Source organism: Pelodiscus sinensis, chromosome 6 (genome assembly GCF_049634645.1).
Source record: "Pelodiscus sinensis isolate JC-2024 chromosome 6, ASM4963464v1, whole genome shotgun sequence".
Classification (NCBI taxonomy): Eukaryota; Metazoa; Chordata; order Testudines; family Trionychidae; genus Pelodiscus; species Pelodiscus sinensis.
In genome coordinates this window covers 106769554-106796367 of record NC_134716.1, presented here as the reverse complement: position 1 = coordinate 106796367, position 26814 = coordinate 106769554, and the positions used below count along the sequence as shown (strand labels likewise).

At 42.4% G+C, this 26814-nt stretch overlaps 1 protein-coding gene across 7 annotated transcripts in view; it reads right to left on the bottom strand.

Moving 5' to 3' along the window:
* PRLR (prolactin receptor) overlaps nucleotides 1–26814 on the bottom strand; it is a 261793-nt gene that overhangs the window by 181223 nt on the left and 53756 nt on the right. For all 7 annotated transcript variants that reach the window (XM_075932555.1, XM_075932553.1, XM_075932557.1 and 4 more), the window contains one exon: nucleotides 20800–20882. The gene's annotated coding sequence lies outside the window, so the exon portion shown is untranslated. The remainder of the gene's footprint in view (nucleotides 1–20799; nucleotides 20883–26814) is intronic.

Here is a 26814-nt window from a genome sequence, read left to right as displayed (position 1 = left end):
GTCCAAATAAAAGCATCTCACAAATCATTAAATAATTCCCCAGTCATTATACAATAAATTCTTATGCACAGGCCAATGATACCAGCATTCCAAATATAATCGCATCACCACATTTTCAGCAATGGCCCCAAAGTAAAAGAACAAGGTCTCTCTGACTGCATGGTCCTAGCAAATCTCATTTTGGAGAGGCAGGCTCTCTGGCTGCTCATAGTATTTTAAAAGTCTTTGCACTTCTGCCTTGCTCTCATAAAAGTTGTACAAAACACAGCCAAGTATCTATAACACAAAAGCAGGTATTCCTCTGCTGCCTCTAGTCTTGTCATGAGTAAATGCCTTGACATCCCCTTTTCAATTGCCAAATGAACATTCCCCTTTCATCCGATAGTTAAATAATTCCTTCATATTACCCACATGTTCAATAAAAGGCTTCATCAGCCAGAGTAGCAGAGGAAAAGCTGGGCCTCCTAGCATGACTAGGGGAATGTCAACATGATTTATGTCCCTACTGTTCCTGGGAGTAAGTTCTGGCTTTTTCCATCAATGAAAACTAATAAGAGTTCCTAAAGATCCTAGCATTGTGGATCTTTCTTAACTATTCTGCACTGATGTTGGTGAACCTCCCATGGTGTTCAATAAGGCCGTGAACACAAGGGGAGATACCCCCTTTTATATTTATGAGCTCTGAGGCCTGGTGTGAGGAACAAAATATAGGCAGAATCTATCAATTGCCCCAATACAATTTGGGAACTCTAACATGGAAGCAATGATCTCAACTGGTTAACACATTACAAAGGCAATTTCCCCTGTCTGGTTATTCACATCTCCACATCAAATGCTGTAAATGACCCAAATCTACCCTGACTTGATTAGCTTAATTAACACAACCAACTTCTTCCTTATATATACTCCTGTGTAACTTCCACTCCAATTCATCTGATGCAGTGTGTTTTACCAATGAAAGCTTATGCCCCAATAAATGTTCATTTCTAAAGTGCCACAGGACTCCTCATTGTTTATACAAACCCATCAATAACCCCCTGAGTGCTATCAAACTTATGACACACCAAAAGCATAGCAGCACACACCTCCATCACAACAGCTAACGTGCCCATGCTGAACTGATTACCTACTGACTGGCAGTAGTCTGGAGTGGTGAGATTTCTGATGGATATGACTGTGTACTTCTGAATGTTTAGGGGAATCTCATGCTTGTGTCCTGACATTATTGCTCTGTGTTGAGCTCCAAGCAGATTCAGAAAAACGGCCTTTGACTTCCTAAAATTCCACAGCCACTATATTGGCAAGTGAGTTGTGGGCAATCTGACATAGTGGTTGGTACAAGAATCCAGCCTACCAGTTTGAGCCAAATTCAAATAGCGTGGCTCCAGGAACAAATCCAAGAGTCATATCTGGGTGTCATAAACCTAAGTCTAAATCAGAGTTATTTGGAATCCCTGTCAGTAGGTGGTGGAGCTGCAGGTCTGTGCTAGGTATAAGATGTCAGGAAGAAGCTGGGGGCTGGAACAGAAGTAGGTAGAGGCTAGGGCTGGGGCAAGGCTAGAAACAGCAGAGCTGGACACAGGACCAAGCACAGCAGTGAGCTAGGAGCACATAAAGCAACCACTGGACCATAACTCCCTCTAATTTTTTCCCACCCTGTGGAATTGAGGTGCAACACATCACGCTCATATCGGTGCATATAACAAAATTCATGTGGCAGGGGTAGGGTCAAGGGATTCTGAGTGGGGGAGGAGGCTCAGATCTGTGGCAGAGGGTTGGGGTGCAAGAGCATGAGGGCTCCAAATGGGAATAGAATCTGGGGTGTGGCTGAGGTTGAGGGGCTCAGAGCTGGAGCAGAGGGCTGGGGTGCCGGATTGCCAGGGCTCTGGCTGGGGCTGTGAGCTCTGGGGTGGGGCTGGGGATGTTCAGGGTACAGGCTGCCCCAGGGAGAGAGGACTACCCCCAGCCCTCTCCCATCACAGCAACTTGGGGCCAGGAGAGAGGTGCCCCTCCATGGCTGCCACAGCTCCAGTGGGCAGATCCAGGGGCAGATCCAGCCTAGGCTGGGTGGGGGTCTGGAGGCCATAGTAGGGGCACCTGTCCCCGGCAGCAGCAGCTATGGGGCAGATCCAGGTTGGGTACTATGGCAGGGGGGAGAGGAACTTTCTCCTACAGTCCCAGCACAGAGCTTCCCTTGCCCCAGCCCCAGCGCAGAGCAGCAGTGGTGGTGGGAGGCAGCAGAAAGATCTTTATTATAGATCATTCACCGTGTTGGGGCTGGTGGGCAGAGGTGACTTGTTATGGAGCTGTGCAGCCGCACATCTTAGAGGGAATTTAGCACTGGACTGTTGTGACTATTGAGATAAAGTATCAGCCTGCCGAGTCCTTCAGCCCATCAGATGGCACAGTCAGACAGCTTGTATCAGCTTGTATCTTATGTTGCTAGAAGACCGGCTCTGCTGCAGGCTAGGCCCCTGACACACTACTGGTCACCCTACAATTTCTTCCCCAACAGTCAGTGCTTGTTTCTCAAGTTCAGAAACAATGTTGCACTCAGTGAAGCTGCTCTAAGGAAAGTTTATCCATAAGCAGCTGCTCAGTGTTTTCCTCTTCCTGCTGATGTTGGTGCAGCAGTCAAAACTGTTCAGCACTGCAGCAGCTGTATCACTAGTCTCTGAAGCATTCTTAGGAGGGGTTTCTATTGCTTTTTTTTGGTTAGTCCCTGATCAGAACAGCTATTGGTTACTGGCTCCAAGCCTCTAATTAGCCTTAGTGGTCTCTGGTATGCCTCAGTCCCTTTGGGCCTTGTTTCTGGAGATAGCCTGGTGCAGGGATGTGGCAGCTTCATGGAGATGTGGTCAAGCTGCTTGCTTCGCAGGAGAGGCTGCCCGCCCCATTCTGCCTCTGTTCACTATGCAACTTGTAGATCCCATTACAAGCTGCCTTCCAAAGCAAAAACAACTCAGTTGCAAGAACTGTTATTCTCTGCTAGTCACTTATGTAACTTGTCTCCCATTATTGGGAGATCGATACTGTGGAGATTCAATTCCCAGGGTTCAATTTAGTGGATCTAGTAAGGACCAATTAAATCAACTGCTGATCATGCCCCCGTTTACTTTTGCATGCCACTGGGTCATGAGGAGTAAGGGAAGTTGACAGGAAAGTTTCTTACTTCGACCCCTCTGCAATGACTCAAACTATGATATTTTGACTCTAGCTACGCTATTCATGCAGCTGGAGTTGCCCATCTTAATTTGACTTTTTTGTCTAGTGTAGACCTAGCTTTTGTCAGCATTATGGCACGGATCAATGTTCTGTCAATGCTGGCTAACTGCAGTCTGAAAATGGCACTGGCTTGTAAAATAGAAATGAATCTTGGGATTGCAGGAGAGGATTCATGAATTTTTATAGTTTGCCCTCAAGTGCTAGAATTCCAGTTGCTTCCAGATGACTTCTGCTATAAATCACTACACATATCCCAGAATGCATAGAACCTAGTATAAAGGCAGAGCAGTATGGCATACCTACTCAAAGTGCTACTATGTAGGTGCAAGGTTAAGGTAGAAGACAGCTGGCCATGCAGAGGTATTTACCGTGGGTTAATTGACACACAATAGTTAGTGCACAAAAATTCAGTATGAAATAAATCCCTTGTGTGGAGAAGGCTTAAAATTCCTTTGGCTTGTCCACCCTAGAACATGAAACTTTAAAAAATGGTGCTTGTTTTGAACCTCTAGCTTGTTTTGAATCTAGCATAGTTTGGGTGAGTTGGCCCTTAACATCAGCTGCAATTGTGGCTTTTGGTAAAATAAGGGAAACCCAAACTCCTGCTGAATCATAGAATCATAGAATAATAGGACTGGAAGGGACCTCGAGAGGTCATCGAGTCCAGCCCCCCGCCCTCAAGGCAGGATCAAGCTCCGTCTACACCATCCCTGACAGATGTCTATCTAACCTGTTCTTAAATATCTCCAGAGAGGGAGATTCCACCACCTCCCTTGGCAATTTATTCCAATATTTGACCACCCTGACAGTTAGGAATTTTTTCCTAATGTCCAATCTAAACCTCCCCTGCTGCACTTTAAGCCCATTACTCCTTGTCCTGTCCTCAGAAACCAAGAGGAACAAATTTTCGCCTTCCTCCTTGTGACACCCTTTTAGATATTTGAAAACCGCTATCATGTCCCCCCTTAATCTTCTTTTTTCCAAACTAAACAAGCCCAGTTCATGAAGCCTGGCTTCATAGGTCATGTTCTCTAGACCTTTAATCATTCTTGTCGCTCTTCTCTGTACCCTTTCCAATTTCTCCACATCTTTCTTGAAATGTGGCGCCCAGAACTGGACACAGTACTCCAGCTGAGGCCTAACTAGTGCAGAATAGAGCGGCAGAATGACTTCACGAGTTTTGCTTACAACACACCTGTTGATACAACCTAGAATCATATTTGCTTTTTTTGCAACAGCATCACACTGTTGACTCATATTCAACTTGTGGTCCACTATGACCCCTAGATCCCTTTCCGCCATGCTCCTTCCTAGACAGTCGCTTCCCATCTTGTATGTATGGAACTGATTGTTCCTTCCTAAGTGGAGCACTTTGCATTTCTCTTTATTAAACCTCATCCTGTTTACCTCTGACCATTTCTCTAACTTGCTAAGGTCATTTTGAATTATGTCCCTATCCTCCAAAGAAGTCGCAACCCCACCCAGTTTGGTATCATCTGCAAACTTAATAAGAGTACTCTCTATCCCAATATCTACATCATTGATGAAGATATTGAACAGTACGGGTCCCAAAACAGACCCTTGAGGAACTCCACTTGTTATCCCTTTCCAGCAGGATTTAGAACCGTTAACAACAACTCTCTGACTACGGTTATCCAGCCAATTATGCACCCACCTTATCGTGGCCCTATCTAAGTTATATTTGCCTAGTTTATCAATAAGAATATCATGCGAGACCGTATCAAATGCCTTACTAAAGTCTAGGTATATGACATCCACCGCTTCTCCCTTATCCACAAGGCTCGTTATCTTATCAAAGAAAGCTATCAGATTAGTTTGGCATGACTTGTTCTTCACAAACCCATGCTGGCTATTCCCTATCACTTTATTACTTTCCAAGTGTTTGCATACGATTTCCTTAATTACCTGCTCCATTATCTTCCCTGGGACAGACGTTAAACTGACCGGTCTATAATTTCCTGGGTTGTTCTTATTCCCCTTTTTATAGATGGGCACAATATTTGCCCTTTTCCAGTCTTCTGGAATCTCCCCTGTCTGCCATGATTTTTCAAAGATCATAGCTAAAGGCTCAGATACCTCCTCTATCAGCTCCTTGAGTATCCTGGGATGCATTTCATCAGGACCTGGTGACTTGCTGACATCTAACTTTCCTAAGTGATTTTTAACTTGTTCTTTGTGTATCCTATCTTCTAAACTTACCCTCTCTCTGCTTGTATTCACTACGTTAGGCACACCTCCAGACTTCTCGGTGAAGACCGAAACAAAGAAGTTTATCAAAGTTTAGGAAAGATTAACTATTTTAATAAAAAACCTCAGTGCTTTCTAGTTTTAGTAAAACAACACAGGAAAAATATACATGTACAAGCCAGATCAATTAAAAATTTCTAAACAGTTATAAGACAAAAGAGAGAAATGTGCTAAAAGGCTAACTTCAAGAACATGCTAGGATAAATATAAGTACATCTAAACACTAAACAAGGAACTGAGAAGAGAGACTCTCCTAAGACATTTAGTTATTTATTTTTCTTTGCTAGTGTTTATTTTGTTCTTTTTATTAGGACAGCTTTAAAGCTTTCTATAAACAAAGCTTAATAAAAACAGAAAATGAGCAAACATTTACATTAACTGTTATATGATTATCGAAAGAAAAAAGAAAAAAGAGAAACACACAGCAAAGTGGTTTTACATACTTGAGTAAGAGGAAATGGAAAAAGAAAGGTCACAGCTTTCATCAGGTCTTTATTATAGATCATTCAGTTAAGAGAAAAAGCCCTTCCCTCTCCTCTAGTTTCTGCATCAGTTTATGGACCAAGGCTGGCATGGGAGAACGTTATAGGATATATCAGTGGTTCCTCTGTCAAAGCACGCAAGTACTTTATACTTGTCTATGTACTTGACAGGCAGAATGCAAGCACACATATGCATCTCCAAAAACTATATGTGCTAGAAGCTGGTAAAGTCACAGTCAGATCCATTATGCTGTTTCCTTCTTAAGATAACTCAATTTGACTGAAGGGAAAAAAAAGCACAGCAGCCTTAACACCAATTTGCTTGAATATCTAGTTTCAAAGCTTTCAGAATCTCACTTGTCTACCTTCACCCAGTTAGAAACAGATACAAATTTTCATTGAAAATGAACCCTTATCCTCTGGATGAATCTGGTCTCTACTCTGTTTAGGAGAAAGACCAGCCATCCACAATAGTTCTACATTTGTCAGACTTTCATTAATGGACTATTAAGAGCCATTTATAAAATCTCAGGATGTTGACATGTACGGAAAATCATTTTCTCATCAGACAATGGAGTTCAAATTTAATTTCCAAATGCAACTTCAATAAATCATGAATATCTTTAGTTGTTTCCAATCTTCCTGAATCCTGCTGAATGCCAGTGAACATTAACTTCTTTGACTTAATTTTCCATATGTTCTTCTATGCTGCTAAGTGCTTCTGTTGAATGTTGCATTCTCCAGCTCCTAGACATGTTCATGTTTTAAAGAATATCTGCGTCAATACTCATTGTGTGACTTGATGATTTTTCAAAATTTCTTCTTTCTTCTATTTTTTTTATTTCCAGTAGGCCATCTGAACCTGCTTCCACAGAGTAAATGGATGCAACACACTGGAACCCACAGCAGGCACAGCTGCTGTACATGAGGAAGACTGAACAGCTATCACAAGAGACCTTTTCCTGGTACTCTACACTTCCTAGCATGCCAGAGCATGACTATAAAGAACGGTAGTATTGCAGCTATCATCAATCCAGTTCTGGAGGAGATATGCTCTTCCCAGAGGGCTCCATGTGGCGTCCCAAGACAAGTCAAAGAGCTATGTGGAGGAGAGGGAAACTTTTTCTCTGTATTCATAATATCAGCATCAGCCCAAGAGAGAAAGTGAGATTCACTCAGAACAGCCGATATCCAGTCTCAGCAGATTTCACCCAGCTCCTTAATTATTTTCCTCCTATTTCTGCTTATATAAAAATGTTGCGACATGGTGTCCACTGATCTTTCTAAATGCTGCTTTTCTGTATTCAGCTTTAAGGATTTTGACTCGGACAGTCTAAGGCTATAGCTACACTTACAAGCTTAGAATGCATGTGTAGCTGCAGTATGCTGACAGGAGACAGCTCTCTTGTTGACATAATAAAACCAGTTCAACAAGTGGTAGTAGCTATATCAGTGGGAAAGTACCCTCTGATGACATAGCATGGTGCACATGGGCCCTAATACTGGCAAAACTTATGTCAACTCAGCAGTGTGTTTTTTTCACATTCCTGAGCAACAAAACTTTTGCCAAGTGCAGACATGGCCTAAAGATGTCGACATCATGGAAGGGTCTTCCAATGCCTGGCTATCTTCAGTAATCTCCATTGATATCCATCTGCAATGGCTAGGCAACCAAAGGCATAACCTAATCGTTTGATATCTAGATAGAATATAGCAAAACCTAGTCACTTCATACCTTCAGTCTTATCAAAATGTATAGTGAGCAGCACAACTCTCATTGGTTATGGAAACAAAAATTGCATTGGAAATAGCACATGATATTTATCTTAAGTAAACTGTAAGTACGTCTAGATTACATTCCTCTTTCAAAAGAGGAATGCAAATGACGTTAATAAAAAATGCACATGAAGTGCTGATTTACAAATCTCACGCTTCATTTGCATAATCTCTTCCGATCACTTTTTCAGAAGAGTTTAAAAAAAAACCCTGTATAGACAGGGTTCTTTTGGAAAAAAAACCCCACCCTTTTTTGAAAGAACCCTGTAATCCTCATTTTTTCAGGAATAAGGATTCTTTTGAAAAAGGGTTTTTTTTCCTCCCCAAAAGAACCTGTCTAGACTGCTTTTTTTTTTGAAAAAGTCTCTCCCGAGAAAGCGATCGGAAGAGATTATGCAAATGAAGCGTGAGATTTGTAAATCAGTGCTTCATTTGCATTTTCGATTTCCCTCATTTGCATTCCTCTTTTGAAAGAGGAATGTAGTCTAGACTCACCTTAACAGTCAGATTGGCTTTGCCAAAGGGGCTTTCCCAAAAGAGCTCCCATATAGGGGCTGGCCACAGTAGCTTTTTCTGTGCCTCTGAGTGCAGAGACTGCCCCATTAGCACTCCCTCACCTGTAAACTGCCTCAGAAAGGGCAGAGTAGTCCAAAACTAGGCCCCCTTCTCTCTTACAGCCACCGTAAAGACTGATGTAGCAAGTACTCTTCCCCTGGATACTAGGAAGCTCCAAAGAGCATAAGGTCTCTTTTGGGCAATTTCATGCTATCCAATGTTCAGAGCAGTGCCATAACATCACAAATGAAAAAGGAAAGATCAAAAGAATTCAGAATACACGGCTGTGCACTTGGAGAGAAGAACATACAGAGAGAATGGAGAGAGACAGGCTGTCCTCACAAGTGAAAGGTAAAACAAGAAACAAGTGAATGAAACCTAAACTATATCAGTACAGGTTAAATTGAAGATATTTTTTAACATTAAAATAAATTTTAGCTGAGGCAAAAGAATATGCACTGAAGAGGGGAGCTATAATCATCACCACACTAAAATCAAGTTGTGAGAAAATTCAGAGCAGGAATCATGCCAAGAAATATATAAATGGACTACAAGACAGCAAAAAAATTACTTCCATCCTTAAATATTCCATCCTATCCTTTTATCATCCATCAAGAAGATATGGGGGAAAAAGGAAATATAAAAATGAGAAAAGGAAATAGTTATTGTCAACCATGCAGTGTGCAGGAAAACAATTGCTTCAAGCCTCCCCTCCCCCCCCATGGAAGTTTGAAATATTTGGTCCTTTATAAACACGATGCATTACCTAAAATTTGGTATTACAGCTAGAAATCCTGGAAACAATTTTATTTCCTAAATAACACAAAGGATGTTTTCAAGTCGTGGAATGTACAAGGAAAACAGTTCATTTGAATTTTATATACATATGTTTATTTTTTTAGACGGTTTATGACTTTAGGAGTAGTGAGAGGTTGACAGCCTCAGAGACTAAAATCTGGTACTTATGTATTAATGTTTAGGAGCTGAGAACTCTGGTTTGCATAAAGAAAGGAACCAAGGGAGAGATTACAAATATGGGCAGAAAATAACAAAACTAGAATCACTCTAGGTAAATATAAACTGACACATCTGAGGGAAAATAACATGAAACTCAATCGGAGGAAGACATCTGAGAAGCTGCAATACCGAAAGTGACATGGGGTGACAGCAGATAGTAAATCAAAATCAGGTTTTTAATGCAATAAAAGTGGAAAAAGCTGATATAGGTGTGACAGAGAAATCATGCTCTAGCTCTAGTAGTTGGGTTCAGCTGGAATAGACTGAAAATATTGTACACTCCCCAATGAAATTAAAAACAAAAAGGTAGTAACAAAGATAGCATCATATGCACAAATGACAAAGTAGACTTCAATATATAAAAGTTTATGTCCAAAAAAATGTATTAGTCTTTATGGTGCCACAGGACTCCTCGTTGTTTTTGCTGAAACAGACTAACATGGCTACCTCTCAAACTCTGCACAAAGAAATCTCTGGATAGCTGACCTTTCAATACTTGTTCTTAGGAGAACTTGCACAACACTTTCAAAAGGCAAACAAGGGAACTTAAGTTCATAACTCTTAGGGTACATCTAGACTGTGATGATCTATCGGAAAAAGATACGAAAAACTCTGCCTTTTGCGTATCTTTTTCCAATACTTTTGTTGGAAGAGGCTTTTCCAAAATTTGGCCCATCTAGACTGGACCAAATTTCAGGAAAAAAGCCTCTTTCGAAAGCCCCCTTCTTCCTCGTGGAATGATGAATACAGGGGCTTTCAAAAGAGTGCATTTGCTCTTTTTTTTTTTTTTTTTTTTCAGAAAAGGCGGAAGAGCAAATGCGTCTCCTGGACACGGTGGAGTTTTTTTGGAATAACTCCGGTATCTGACCACTGAGTGTCCACTTTAGTTCAAATGACTGCTTCCAACATGCCACACCTTCCTCTACAAAATGTCTCAACTTGCATTTAGTTCAATCTGCTTCCTTCCACAGACCTGAAGATCTCTGTGTAGCTTGAAAGCTTGCTTTCCACAAGTAGAAGTCAATCCAATAAAGATATTTTACTTTGATTATGTCTACACTTGCAATTGATTGACAAAATTTGTGTTGTCTTAGGATATATCTGCAAAAACAACAGACTAACACAGCTACCCCTCTGAGACTTTTCACAATGCAAGGCACTGCAGTTAGCTGTATAAAGTGAAAATTTTTGTTGTTCATGAGTGCTTTCTTGCCAACAAAGCAAAAGACGCTTGTGGGGAGTAAAAGTATTTTGTTGGCAAAAGTGTGAATAAACAGCATTTACAAGTTACCAACAGGGCTATGTCAACACAGCCAAGCTAAAAGCTGTGTAGTGTAGACATAACCCTTCACCCACCTTGTTGCTTTTATAGAAAAAAAGCACATTTGGGGAAACACAATGAAAAGGTTAACTTTCAAGAAATTACATGAATGACTTTGTCTTACCTCGTGTGCTTTCTTGAAAATATTACAAAATGTGCATTGCTTGAAACAAGAAAAACAACTGTTCATTTTCTATTAAGAAATCTGTAAGTGGTAGACTAAAAAAACTAAAACACAATTTCCTTACTGACTATAGGGTATAATTTTCTTTGCAAGGTGCATGAATTGAAGCTGCTGGCAGGCTCCCTTAATTATGGCTCCTCACCAGTTTCAGAAGAGAAATGATGGATTTTTCGTTATGGTAATGACTATACATTATGTAGTATGCGCAATTATGTGAACAGCTTTTGCTTCAAACAAGGACTCTTTCATTGTAATTGGACACATTTTAAATTAAAAGTAATGGCAGAAATGTCAATACTTTGCAACTGAGTTTTTCTAACACTACAAAGATTCATTTCCCTGTATTCATAGATTTTATTTTGCTGTGCTGTGGTACAAAAACAAAACAAAACAAAATCACACCCAGAAGGATGCAATCAAGGCAAAGCGTTAGTTACCGGGAGCTCGCATTCAGGATGTCACTGAGAGGCTTACCAAGATGATCAAACCTTCGGATCGCTACCCCTTCTCCATGTGGGAACTAATGATACGGCCAAGAATGATCTTGAGCGTGTTACTGCGGATTATGTAGCACTAGGAAGAAGAATCCAAGAATTTGGAGCACAAGTGGTATTCTCCTCCATCCTCCCTGTTGAAGGGAAAGGACTGGGCAGGGATCGTCGAATTGAGGACGTAAAAGCGTGGTTGCGCAGATGGTGTCGCAGAGAGGGCTTTGGTTTCTTCGACCATGGGACTCTGTTCTGGGCACAAGGATTGTTAGGAAGAGATGGGATCCACCTAACGAAGAGAGGAAGGAGCATCTTCGCGGGCAGGCTTGCAAACCTAGTGAGGAGGGCTTTAAACTAGGTTCGTCGGGGGACGGTGACCAAAACCCTGAGGGGAGTGGGGAAATCGGATACCGAGAAGAAATGCAGAGAGGAAGGGGCAAGAAAGGAGGACCCATGTTTCGAATGGAGAAGATAGGACGATCAACTGGTTACCTGAAGTGTTTGTACACTAATGCGTGAAGCCTGGGCAACAAACAGGAAGAACTGGAGGCCCTGGCCCAGACCAAGAAATATGATTTAATTGGGATAACAGGGTATGTCTACACTACCCCGCTAGTTCGAACTAGCGGGGGTAATGTAGTCATCCGCAGTTGCAAATGAAGCCCATCTACCTCATCCACCTGATTCGGTGGCCTGTAGCAAACACCAACCACAACATCAATGCTGTTGTTTGCTCCTTTAAACTTAACCCATAGACTCTCAACAGGTTTTTCTCCCTCTTTATACTGGAGTTCAGAGCAATCGTAGTGCTCTCTTCATATAGTGCAACTCCTCCTCCTTTTATCCCCTGCCTGTTGTTCCTGAACAGTCTTTACCCTTCCATGACAGCGCTCCAGTCATGCGAGTCATCCCACCAAGTCTCTGTGGGTATGTCTACACTACCCCTCTAGTTCGAACTAGCGGGGGTAATGTAGTCATCCGCAGTTGCAAATGAAGCCCGGGATTTGAATTTCCCGGGCTTCATTTGCATGAAGCCGGCCGGCGCCATTTTTAAATGCCGGCTAGTTCGAACCCCGTGCCGCGCGGCCCCACGCGGCACGGAATAGCTAGTTCGGATTAGGCTTCCTAATCCAAACTAGCTGTACTCCTCCACGAGGAGCCTAATCCGAACTAGCTACTCCGTGCCGCATGTAGCTGCGCAGCACGGGGTTCGAACTAGCCGGTATTTAAAAATGGTGCCGGCCGGCTTCATGCAAATGAAGCCCAGGAAATTCAAATCCATGGGTCCGGACTTAGTGCATCCGAGGGTACTGAGGGAGTTGGCAAATGTCATTGTGGAGCCTTTGGCTATTATCTTTGAAAAATCGTGGAGATCAGAAGAAATCCCGGATGACTGGAAAAAGGCAAATGTAGTACCCATCTTCAAAAAAGGGAAGAAGGATGATCCAGGGAACTATAGGCCGGTCAGTCTTACCTCGGTTCCTGGAAAAATCATGGAAGGGATCCTTAAGGAATCCATATTGAGGCACTTGGATGAGAGGAAAGTGATTAGGAATAGTCATCATGGATTCACAAAGGGCAAGTCGTGCCTGACCAATCTGATTAGCTTCTATGATGAGGTAACTGGCTCGGTGGACATGGGGAAGTCAGTGGATGTTATATACCTTGACTTTAGCAAGGCTTTTGATACGGTCTCCCACAATATTCTTGCCAGCAAGTTAAGGTATTGTGGATTGGATAAATGGACAGTAAGATGGATAGAAAGATGGCTATAAGGCCGGGCCCAGCGGGTAGTGATCAATGGCTCGATGTCAGGATGGCAGTCGGTTTCTAGCGGAGTACCCCAAGGTTCAGTTCTAGGACCGGTTTTGTTCAATATCTTTATTAATGATCTGGATGAGGTTTTTTTGTGGATGACACTAAGCTGGGGGGAGAGGTAGATACGCTTAAGGGCAGAGATAGGGTACAGAATGACTTAGACAAATTGGAGGATTGGGCCACAAGAAATTTGATGAGGTTCAACAAGGACAAGTGTAGAGTCCTGCACTTGGGACGGAAGAATCCCAAGCATAGTTACAAGCTGGGGACCAACTGGTTAAGTAGTAGTTCTGCAGAAAAGGACCTGGGGGTTACAGTGGGTGAGAAGCTAGATATGAGTCAACAGTGTGCCCTTGTATCCAAGAAGGCTAATGGCATATTAGGTTGCATTAAGAGGAGCATTGCCAGCAGATCCAGAGATGTCATCATTCCCCTTTATTCTGCTTTGGTGAGGCCGCATCTGGAGTATTGTGTCCAGTTCTGGGCCCCCCACTACAAAAAGGATGTGGACGCATTGGAGAGGGTCCAGCAGAGGGCAAGCAAAATGATTAGGGGGCTGGAGCATATGACTTATGAGGAGAGGCTGAGGGACTTGGGTCTGTTTAGTCTGCAGAAGCAAAGAGTGAGGGGGGATTTGATAGCCTTAAACTTCCTGAAGGGAGGTTCCAAAGAGGATGGAGAGAGGCTGTTTTCAGTAGTGACAGATGGCAGAACAAGGAGCAATGGTCTCAAGTTGTGGTGGGAGAGGTCCAGGTTGGATATTAGGAAAAACTATTTCACTAGGAGGGTGGTGAAGCACTGGAATGGGTTGCCTAGGGAAGTAGTGGAGTCTCCATCCCTAGAGGTGTTTAAGTCTCGGCTTGACAAAGCCCTGGCCGGGTTGATTTAGTTGGAATTGGTCCTGCCTAGAGCAAGGGGCTGGACTTGATGACCTTCTGAGGTCTCTTCCAGTTCTATGATTCTATGATTCTATGGAAAAGAAAAGCTTTACATTATTAGAATGGAAACAGGAGTCATTCCTCATATTAATATGAGATTTCAGTGGACTTGAACCAGGGATTAATTTTGCCCATGATGTTTTGAGCAATAAGATGGAAATGATGATTACATGGTTACTGTTAACTCAGACCAAAAATTAGGGACAAGCTCTCTAAATATGATTTGGCACAGGAATCACATGTCCAGCCAGCTCCATTATCCAGATAAGCCAAAAAACCCACAGTCAATCTTTCAACTAGCTAAAAGCCTTCTGAAGCCAAAATGAAATCATAAGAGTCACAACCATCATACTGTAAGAGTATAAACTAGCTGAAGTCTAAAAAACAAGAAGCACAAGGATGCTAAAGCAGCAGCAACCCTCTATTAATAAAAATTGGGGCGAAAAAAGAAAACAAATCCAAGAAGATTTATTTTTAAGGTAAAAGCATTACAGAGAAAACATGAAAAAATACACATGCTAATAAGCTTACCACACATCATCCCCAGACTTAGCACCACAAAGGTTCTTGTCACTGTCATTATTCCTAGTCTTCCCTAAGGACTCCCCAATGGACAGAACGTCCTGTCCATTTTATGGATCAGAATTAAGGTCCTGAGTCAATTTAAATTCAGATTATTTATCTAAGAGTTCTTTCTTTATCTGCTGGTCTCTATGGAATTTAGTTTGAACCAGTACATAAGAACTAAAAATGGCCATAATGCATCAGACCAATGGTTCACCTGGCTGAGGATCCTGTCTTTTGACAGTGGGTGGTTGCTAGATGCTTCAGAGGCAATGAACAGAACAGAGAAATATAAGCAAGACTTCAGGTGACAGTGCCTCCGGGGAATCATTACAACCTAGAGGACCACTAAAACCAAAATAAGCTATGCAACTTGAGCTATATCAATTGCATAGCTTAAGTCGAAATAGATCATTTCAACTTTTGGTGGTGTCTACACAGCAGAAAGTCTAAGATAGAGCACTCTTCCTCATACAATGAGGTTTACAGGAGTTGGAATAAGAAGTCCTGCAGCTCAACATTATTTCAACATTATATAAAAATAACTGATGGTAGTGTTGACGCAGACTTTGTTATTCCATCAATAACTGATGTTATTCCAATATAACGCTGCTGTGTAGACATGTTTGAGGATGATACAAAACTGTTTAGGATAGTCAAGACAGAAGCAGACTGTGAGGGACTCCAAAAAGATCTCACCAAACTGAGTGAGAAATGAAACAAACAAAATGGCAAATGAAATTTAATGTGGATAAGTGTAAAGCAATGCACATCGGGAAAAATAACCCCAACTATACGTACACTATGATGGGGGCTAATTTGGCTACGACAGATCAGGAAAGAGATCTTGGAGTTATCGTGGATAGTTCTCTGAAAACTTCCAAATAGTGCGCAGAGGTGGTCAAAAAGGCAAATAGGATGTTAGGAATTATTAAGAAAGGGATAGAAAATAAGACACAGAATATCTTACTGCCCTTGTATAAAACTATGGTACACCCACATCTTGAATACTGTGTACAGATGTGGTCTCCTCACCTCAAAAAAGATATTTTGGCCTTGGAAAGGGTTCAGAAAAGGGCAACTAAAATGATTAGGGGTTTGGAACGGGTCCCATATGAAGAGAGATTAAAGCGACTGGGACTTTTCAGTTTAGAAAAGAGGAGACTAAGGGGGGATATGATAGAGATACATAAAATCATGAGTGGTGTGGAGAAGGTGAATGAAGAAAAGTTATTTATTAGTTCCCATAATAGAAGAACTAGAGGACACCAAATGAAGTTAATGGGTAGCAGGTTTAAAACTAATAAAAGAAAGTTCTTCTTCACACAGAGTGTAGTCAATCTGTGGAACTCCTTGCCAGAGGAGGCTGTGAAGGCTAGGACTATAACAGAGTTTAAAGAGAAGCTAGATCATTTCCTGGAGGTTAGGTCCATAAAAGGCTATTAGCCAGGGGATAAAAATGGTGTCCCTTGCCTCTGTTTGTCAGAGGCTGGAGAGGGATGTCAGGAGACAAATCGCTTGATCTTTGTCTTCGGTCCACTCTCTCTGGGGCACCTGGTGCTGGCCACTGTCGGCAGACAGGCTACTGGGCTAAATGGACCTTTTGTCTGACCCAGTATGGCCGTTCTTATGTTATTATTTTCTTATGACATATAGAATATACTTTGATAATGTCTGAAACAGGTTTAGATTTAGATGTGAGAAAAAAGTCTCCCAAAGCCCACAAAAGAGGAAAGTTAAAGAGGAGCTCTGAAATTACAATCCATGTATAGTAAGACACAATGTTGACAAGTGAAAGTGGTGCATGTATAAATTAATTGGCATTCCACTTAATAATTCATATTCAAAATAATCAAGTCTGTCAGCATTTTTTTTTTTCCCTCAAGAGAACATACAGTCTGTGGAATTCTCTCTGAAAGTTTCCTCTTGCCCACAATGCTCCTAGAAATATTTATTTGAAGAACACACTCACAAAAACAAAATCCTCAGAAGATATTTTTGAAAGAATCTGCTAGCAATGCAATGAAAGTATATTTAGCTGTCTTCAACCTTACTGGGTGTCACAAGAATAAATCCCCATGTACCGATAAGAGATTATGTTTTTTTTTAATGGACCACAAAACTTGTATTTAGCAACTGTTACAAAGCCAGAAAAATAATCTACTAGGGCACCAGAATTGCTCCCACACCTGATACTCTTACGCCATTGTGCTATAATTTGCATCTTGGAACCATATTGTATATCAGTTCCAGATTTATAATAAGTGAAATTTTCTCATTTAAGCAACTTAAGAAAACCCTAGAAACTTTTCAAAAACAAAGTTATTTTCATTCATAACACAAAACATATCTTTAGCGAAAATACAGATTTAATTTATAAATTAATCACAAATGAAAAATAATGACTGCTTTCCTAAAATGACCATCACATGGCATTTGCACTTTTGGTTTAGTTGCTGTGTCAGTCCACTGGCATTAGAGAGAAAAGGTGATCAGGTAGTATCTTTACTGCACTAACTTCTGTTGACAGGGAGACAAGAGGTCCCCTGCCAGCGCTTCTCTGTCCCACACAAGGGACGCTGAAGCCTGCGCCTCTCAGAAGGGACAAAGAGGCACAAACAGAGAACAGGGGACACAGAGAGGTAGCAAAGTGGCCTTGAGGGAAGCAGAGATATGTGAACAGCAGGGCCTGGGCTGAAATAGCAGAAGAGATGGGCAGGTGGAAGCAGGAGGCGGCAGTGAAGTCCAATAGGCTGATGGGGTGGGGGTTGTGTTGGAAGCAACAGGTGGCAGGCAGGAAGAGCTGTGAGGGAAGATGTGGACCAGAGGTGGGAAGAGGAATAACACGAAAACTCAAAGGGCAAAAGCAAGGAAGAGGGACCATATACATATTACCTCATGTAATAGTTAGCAAGGGAATATTATTTTCTCACCTGGCCTTGGCCCTTGTTCTTTCTGCCCTCCCTGCTGAGGGGTTACCAGGAAAGAGCAGGATACTGGAGTGGAATCTTGGAGCGGAATGTGGGCGGAGTCACAGCGCAGGTGCCCTTTCAGCTGTGCTGTGGTGCACCACATTCATTTTGGGGGCCTCCCTTGGCCTATTATACATGCCCACTATAGTCACAGCTAAATAAAAGATTAAAGGGAGAATGTAGCATAAGTAGTCACATAATCTAAGGGACCATTAGAGGAGAAGCGGACCAATACTAATGGTATGGGTGAAACCAAGTAATCATTATGCTCTCATATGATCTCATACAGGAAAATCATAGACTGCAAAAAACACCATATAACCCCTGGGTTAACATTTTTCATAAAGCAATCACTCCCTGCCCTGTAAGTCCTTATCCTCAAAGGAAAACTGCACAACACTTTTAAAAGATGAGCCTAGAAGTTTAAATTCATAACTGTGCTTGACACTAAAAATCATGGCTTAATAAAGACACTGGATTTATAGCTTATTACAAAAACCTATAACCACTAACTCCCCGTTTTGTCTTATGATTACTAGGGATGTGAATTGGCCACTTCTCCTTGAATAGTCCCTTAGAACAGTGGTTATCAACCAAGAATTCATGTACCCCTGGAGGTATGCAGAGTTCTGCCAGAGGGTAAATCAACTCATTTAGGGTATGTCTACACTACCACCCTAGTTCGAACTAGGATGGTTAATGTAGTCATACGAACTTGCAAATGAAGCCCGGGAAATTCAAATCCCGGGCTTCATTTGCAAGTTCGAATGACTACATTAACCACCCTAGTTCGAACTAGGGTGGTAGTGTAGACATACCCTCAGGTATTTGTCTAGTTTTACAACAGTCTACATATAAAGCTCTAGTAAAGTGAGTACAAACTAAAATTGCATACAGATAATGACTTGTTTATACTGCTCTATATGCTATGCACTGGAAAATAAGTACAATATTTATATATCAATTGATATATTTAATTATATTGTAAAATGAGAGTCACAATTTTTCAGTAATAATTTGCTGTGAGACCTTTGTATTTTTATGTCTGTTTTTGTAACCAAGGGTATGTCTACACTACCCCCCTAGTTCGAACTAGGGGGGTAATGTATGCATACCGAACTTGCTAATGAAGCCCGGGATTTGAATTTCCTGGGCTTCATTAGCATAAAGCCGGCTCCGCCATTTTTAAAAGCCGGCTTGTTCGAACCCCGTGCCGCTACACATGGCTACACACGGCACGGGCTAGATAGTTCGAACTATGTAGCCATTCCGATCTATCTGTACACCTCGTTCCACGCAAATTGCGTAACTTATTTTGAATCTATTTTGAAATAGGATACTTTGAAATTTGGTGCACCGACACAGCACCAAGTTTCAAACTAACGCACTATTTTAAGCCACCCCCTATCCCTTGTGCATCCCTTATCCCTCCCCTGTCACCCATTTCTGATTAATCTTAGTATATATTCTGCAAAGTACATTAATTTATAGAATCATACAGTCATAACTCTTTTAGCATTCTAGTAGGTTTTCATTCTTCAGTAAATGACCCAGATGAAACATGTTAATATTTATATCCCCTAGAAAGAACTAAATTTTTACAGTTTTAAAAAGGAAATCAAATACATGTGACACATTAAAAATATATTTTATACGTAGGTTACTCAAACTTTATACAGGACTTGAGTGGGAGCTCATATCTTATTTCTCTGTTGAGTTTGTGTGTTGATACGCAGAAGTTACGCACAAAGTACTATTTCTAAGATTACATCATAAATACGGCACAATCTTCATGACTGACGTGATAACTACAAGGATAATGGTACATTTTGGGAGACTAGATTGGAGTAGTCCATTTATTATCAGCTATTTGAAAGAAGACTTTTAATATGTCCTTTTTTGTTGTACCAAGAGCAGTGATTAAACCTTAATGATGCACATGCTCACAACCATTATTGTTCACTGGCCAATTTAGCCATTCTAAATTAAATTGATCCAATGATTGATTTTTGGGCTGTTTGATTCATATAGTAATTGAACGTGATGTGAAGCTCAGCCTCCTCACGGAACATAGCATAGTAGCAGATCTCTGCAGAAAAAAAAACCCTACAACTATCTGCACTAAAACACTCAGGGTGTGTCTAGACTACATGCCTCCTTCAACGGAGGCATGTAGATTAGCCAGATCGGAAGAGGGAAATGAAGCCGCGATTAAAATAATCGCGGCTTCATTTAAATTTAAATGGCTGCCCCGATCTGCCGATCAGCTGTTTGTCGGCAGATCGGGGGAGTCTGGACGCGATGCGCCGACAAAGAAGCCTTTCTTCATCGGCACAGGTAAACCTGGTTTCACGAGGCTTACCTGTGCCGATGAAGAAAGGCTTCTTTGTCGGCGCATCGCGTCCAGACTCCCCCGATCTGCCGACAAACAGCTGATCGGCAGATCGGGGCAGCCATTTAAATTTAAATGAAGCCGCGATTATTTTAATCGCGGCTTCATTTCCCTCTTCCGATCTGGCTAATCTACATGCCTCCGTCGAAGGAGGCATGTAGTCTAGACACACCCTCACTGTTTTGCTTCACCTCATTCTGCATCCTTACATTTTGCTTTTCTACCTCATTTCATGAAAGAGAGGTTTGTGTCAAAAAAGTGAAGATTCATATTTCTAACTCTGAATTCTGAAATTATCTTTAGCTTGCACTGGATCCACTGCATTCATATAATCATTTGCAGATGGCGGTCTGAACTCAGATATGGTGGGGTCTGAACTCAAGTTTATCTAACTTCACTCCTACAAATACTTTGATTTTCTCTCTTCCTTCCACGTTTCCATGACTTTTCCTTTCAGCAAAGTAATGCTTGAAACTCCCCATACTGTGTAAAGAATTTTCATCTTTCCTTTACTTTAAAAAAAAGGTTCGACAAGTCTCAAATTAGACACCCAGTAACTCGGCAACACCAAATTAGTGGACCTTTGTCAAAATGGTCTTAATAATATTAAGCACCAAAAAATTATCTGTAAAAGGGTAGAACACCACAACCTTTCAGGATGTTGTAGTCTTAATTGTTGAACAAGCATTTTGAGATCGTTGGATAAAAGTATAACATTTTAGTTAAATACATTTTAATTGTAGTTTTTATTGAATAATAAACACATGGTAAATGCTTTCATAGCAAATAGCTATCTTACCACATCATTATCTTCTCCCTCTTGCTTTTCTTTCTCATCCTGTGCAAATCTGGGAAAAGCAGCTCCTGATGTCATGGTGGAATCTGAGAAAAAATAGATATAATCAGTAATTGATCCTTATATGTTATGTATGATTTATTAAGAATTTAAATGTCTATAGACCAGTGGTTGGTAACCTGCAGCCTACAGGCCACATGTGGCCCATCAGGGTTCTATGTGTGGCTCATGAGACATTTTGTTTATCATCCCCCACATGCAGGGTTGACATATTCCACTGATTTCTATCTGCATAGTTCCCCTCCCCCCCCCTTACTGGAATTACTGAAGTGACTTGCAGCTAAAACAAGGGCACGGAAAGTGGTGTGTGTGCATTGACTGTGAAAGCTAAGTGCTCCCTCTGCATTGATACCCCTCCCCCACAAATTCTAGGTACACAAGCACAATAAGCAAAAGTACCTTATCCTGGGAGACAGTCTTGATTATGACAATGTTATGGCCCAGAGATGAAGGAAGGCCACTCATGTGGTCCATTCACTAGCCTAGGTTACCCATCATCACTATAGATACACTGTGCAGCCATCTCAATAAAACTACATAAGCACTAAAAATGACATGGCATTTACAATACAAATGGCTATACTTGATATAGATAGCTCCGTTTTCTGGTACTCCTGAAGATGTCAAATTCTGTATCTTTATCAGCGAAAACAAAATATAGCAAATTACCAGGAGTGGATCAAGATTTACTGGGGCGCTGGAACATAAAGAATATTTATCCCCCCGCCACATCCCAAACCATAAGCCTCCACCCTTTGATCCTTCTCTCTCCTGTCCACTCCCACCAGGCCCTGCCCACAAGCTGGCTGGAATCTGGAGTCAGACCATGATAAGAGCTGCCCACAGAGCCCAGGCTGCTGTAGGAAGCCCTGGACCTTCTACCTGCCCTGGGTGGCATGCCCTGAGGAGCAGGGACATGGGCTGGGGCAGGCCTGGGCACAATTCAGCCTGCAGTCCAGATCCAGCTCACCAAGCCACTGGATCTGGCCCATGGACGCTGCAGGGAGCCAAAGGCAGGCTCCCTGCTTGCCTCACCCCATCCTCATGCTGCTCAGAAATGCAGCTGCAGGGCGATTTCACTTTAAAAACTGAGCCCAGAAGGGAGGGAGGAAAGCATTAGGCCTCCTGTCCCCTAGCACAATCCCATTGGCTGGCTTCTGGCCAGAAACTGGCAAATGGGAACTGCCTGTTTCAAGGCAGCCACAAAGTACAAGGGGCTCTCAGTTATTCACAGAGCACATGGCTGCAGCCTGTGTGGGGGCGGGGGAGGCAAGGAGGCTGATTCAGGAATAGGCTGCTGGCTGGTAGGTCTCCTGGCCAGACCCTTGTCTCTGGGACTCCAGCCCCTCCCTTCTCCAACCCTCTTCCCCACCACTCCTGACCCCCTACTCCACATACCCAAAACCTTGGCCTCCCCCTAAACCCATACCCCCTCCCAGATCTGGCAACCCAATTTCATGCCCCCAGATCACAGTCCCCTCCTGTGCTAGCTCACAACCCAGATCCCTGCATCCCCTCCTATACCTCAATTCCCTGCATATGTTACAATCCAACCCCCTTCACCCCAGTCCAGTGCCCCAGGTCACATCTGCTTCCTTCACACAAATTCCCTCCCTTACTCCAAACTCACTTCTGCACCTAACCTCCATCGCAAACCCCACACCTCCTCCATTAATATCATGGAAGAGTGCGGCCCTTGACTTTGGAGTCCCCTCCCTCCCCCCAGGAAAAATTATTGCCCACTTCTGGGCTGGGGTCTGCTGTTGGTCTCCCTACACCAGCCTGGGCTTCCTGGACAGCTCATAAGTAATCCACAATCTCAGCTTCTCTTTTCCTGGCTCTGGAAAGGGTTAACTCTGTGGTACCCTTGTTTAAATCAGGATCAGTGTTTCATTTCATGAGAATACACAGACATCACAAACACACAATAAAGGATTTTCCCTATTCCAAAGATCTCCAGTCATTCTTAAATCCCAGCACAGCAAGTGTACATGACGGATGCTTGGAGGGTAGTGATGCAAGCCTGACAACAAGCAAGTCCCAAATCAGGTAATTTTTAAAATAGCATTGTTAGAATTCCCTACCAAACGAGACCCCCTAGATCCATCCCAGGAAGAAGTGACTCTGGATTTGCTACCCATTACTTTTAAAACACTATATTTATTTTCCCCTTCCGTACAGACTCGTCACCAGTGTCCTTTCTCCAACATCATTAGTTTCCATCTCTTCAGCCCTCTCAAACCATGGGTCAATCCTTCAAGGTGTGTACTCCCTCTCTCTTTCCTGCTATGCAGAGGGCGGGGGGAAGGATGGGTTCATGAAACAGAGAGAGTTCACCGATCAATTATGGAATGCCTCCTTTGATATCCCCACCCATGAGGGTGCCAGTGAGGGACACTTTCCTGTTACCTAACACCCTACTTAGGCTGGCAGACACGAGGGACTTCCTTATTTGCTACCAATCTTATGTAGAAGGTGTTCAGATAAGGTACGTCTACATAGAAGCATTATTTTGGAATAACTGGCGTTATTCTGAAATAACATAGTGCATGTCTACACTACAAGACTTTATTTCAAAATAATGTCAAGCTGGAGGACTTCTTACTCCATCTCATGGTAAACCTCATTTCACAAGGAGTAAGGGAAGTTGAAAGAAGAGTGTTCTTCCTTTGACTTCCTGCTGGGTAGACAACACCAAAAGCTGAATTAAGCTATTTTGACAAGCTGCACAATTGACGTAGGTGAAGTTGCATAGCTTATTCTGACATTAGCCCTGCTGTGTAGACGTACTCATATGCTCAGATACAGTACTGATGGACAGGAGGATAAAACCCAATAATAGAAAGCTATACATCTCTCCACCCTCAAAAACTCTCAGAGTCTGGAAATGCTGAAACCTGGGGGACTACTCACACCAAAAGCAAACTCCATGTATAGCTGCTGAGAGGAGTTATGGGGCTCCCAGAGGCATGTGCTCCCAAAAGCCTGGCATCACAGAAGGAAATGGGACTAGGGTCAGCTCCACTACCAGTTGCAGTTAGCAGCAAGAAATACCTCTGACAAAATAGCCCCTTTGTGCTGCACCAAATGCCTCTTGGAAATAACAGTCAGAGCCACTGGCTCTCAGGGAAACAAAACCTCCTCTAGCCTCACAGACTAGCCCAGTGATGGGAAAGGAAACCAGAAGCTAGTCTGGCTCACACATTGCTAGCAGGATGGTTAGCTAGACAAAGTGCTCTTGGTTACTCATAGGCAATCTAATGAAGGCACATGTGGGCTGTGTGCAGCTCACCTAAGGGCAGGACCTAAAGATGATGAGGGAGAGGGATGTGCGGCTGTACATGGGTTACCTGAAGGTGTGACCTGATAGTGACAGGACAGTAGGAATAGGGACTGAATTGTGATCAGGATATGGCCTGCTGGATCATTCTTGTTGGTGATGCCATAAAGCTGGGAAGATCTTATTATGACATCTGGCTCCTGGAGAGTTTGAGGCAGTCATGCCACTGAAATGAGCACAAGACTCTCACTAGGGCTGTGTCTAGATTACATCCCTCTTTCGACAGAGGGATGTAAATTAGACACTTGGAAACTGCAAATCAAGCGGGGATTTAAATATCCTGTGCTTCATTTGCATAGTTGCATCATGGTGCTCTTTCGAAAAAGCGCCATTTCGAAAGTAAAACTTTGGTCTAGATGTGGTTCTGTCGAAATGGCGGGCTTTTTCAAAAGATCCTATACGCCTCATTTTTCGAAAGAGCACCATGACACGTTATGCAAATGAAGCGCAGGATATTTAAATCCCCGCTTCATTTGCAATTTCAAAGTGTCTAATTTGCATCCCTCTGTTGAAAGAGGGATGTGGTCTAGACATAACCTAGGATAGAGATGCACAGTGAGTCACCATTTTAATGTACTGTGATGGAAGGCCGTAATGTCCTGCTCAGCTGGGGCACAAGGAAGGAATTTAATCATCTGACAGATCATCCTGAGCAACAAAGGAGCTAGCAAAGCACATGTAAAGGCTTCTCCCAGCCCCAATCCTGCTTGGTCTTAACCCCTGCATGACTAGCTTGTGGTGAGATGAAGTGCCAGTGCCAGGCCATGGCTGAGCACTGCCATAAACAGGCAGTCTGTGGTTGCTCTTGGAGACCATGGCTTCTAACAAGCACAGGTAGCAAGTTTGAGGTCTAGGGAAGCTGGGGAGGGAACCTGAGCCCAGAGTCTCCAAGAGGCTGATGGGGGGAACTGGGAGATGGAAAGGAATCTGGATGGAAAGGAATCCAGGTGACTTCCAGTCTGGCCAGGTGCAGGGCCTCAGAGGGAAAAGGAGGATCAGGGTGCCAGGGCCCTGGGTAGAGGAAAAGGTGGAGCAGTGGATGGGACTGGAGTTCGTCTACTACTATGAGGGGCTCCCAAATTGTGTGAGACCTCTGAGCACAGGCCCATTGGCCCATGAAGTAATCCACCATTGCAATTACATAAAGAACATGGATGCTAGAGACTAAATGTAGTCTTAAATACAGTACTGTACCATAGTTTTTCTGGATGTGCAATTAAATGTAGGGGCTCTCTGTATTTCTTTACATTCTGCTAGCGCTACAGCTTTTGAGTTCTCTAGATACCTAGATAACAGGACTTGATTGATTACCCCACTGTAAGACAGGAGATATGCTGCTAAACTGGAGTTACGCTTGTATAAAAGCACTGTAAAGGAGGTCAGACCTGAACTGTCAGTGTTCTCTTAATTGACACCATGTCACTCTTCAATGACAGAGCTACATATTTAAACCCCTAATAACTCAGGTCACTTTCCAGAGTATCAACCAAATGAATGGTTAGCAAGATACATCTGAACTCTCCCAAAGATTTAGAAGAAAGTTTCATATCAGTTTAATATCCAATTTATATGCAGTGATCTTTAAAAAATTAAATAATTTTATAACTGTCTTAATTACCAAAAGTTAAGATGACATGCAGCTGTTGGGTAACTGCCCTTAGTTCAACTAATACCACCTTGGTATCTGTTTATGTATGTGAATTTGGAATATGTACATGCTTAAATAAACACCACTGTTACACAGAGTTCTAATCAACAAGCTGCTTTCTGAAAAAAGGTTATGATGTCTGACATGAGAGTTAATTTTCCACTGTATAAATAAGCTTCTTTTAAACACCTCTTTAAATATTTGAAAATCAGTTTTTATAAAATGAGGGACCTGGTGATGTTGGACAAGGTTTCATGTATTACTGTGCCAAAGCACCTCAATTCTGATATAAACACCCTTTCTATTTACAGCCAGAGGCAGGATGGGAAAAGTTGTAATGCCAAGAAGCCTGGGAAAATTTATATCTGGGCAAGTATCAGGTTTCTTACCTTTTAGACAAGCAGAACTGGAGAGTTTAGAGGCAGGCTGAGTCAGAGTAGCAGAGATCCTGTGGGGTTTTTTTTGGTTTATTTATTTTTTATTTATATTTATTTATTTAGCTGCCTTTCTCTGCAGCATGGGGAACAGGTCACTTGCAGGTTTAAACTAGTGTAAAAGGGCAGGAGGTCAGACTAGATGATCAGGATATTCCCTTCTGACCTTCAAGCCTATGAGCTGAAGAGTCCAAGGGCATAGCAACACTGAATTGCCAGAAATGAGGGAAGCCATGTATGACTGGAAGAGAAATGAAGCAGAGAGAACTGTGGTGGGGAAGAGAAAAGGGAGAGGTAAAACTGATCTGCCAGTGACAGGAGAGGGAAATGGGCCTAGCTACTGAAGCTTCTTATCCTTACAAGCAGGTGGGATCAGAAAAGTACAATGCTGAGCAAGCCTGAGGCTAAGCCCCAAGCAGAATATTTTGTTACTGCTCTATATTTGTTACTGCTCCCTCTGCCCTTATCTGAAGTTTCAGGGGGTCTATCAAAAGAAGTAGAAAGAATACAAAAAAATTAAAAGTAATTTCACCTCT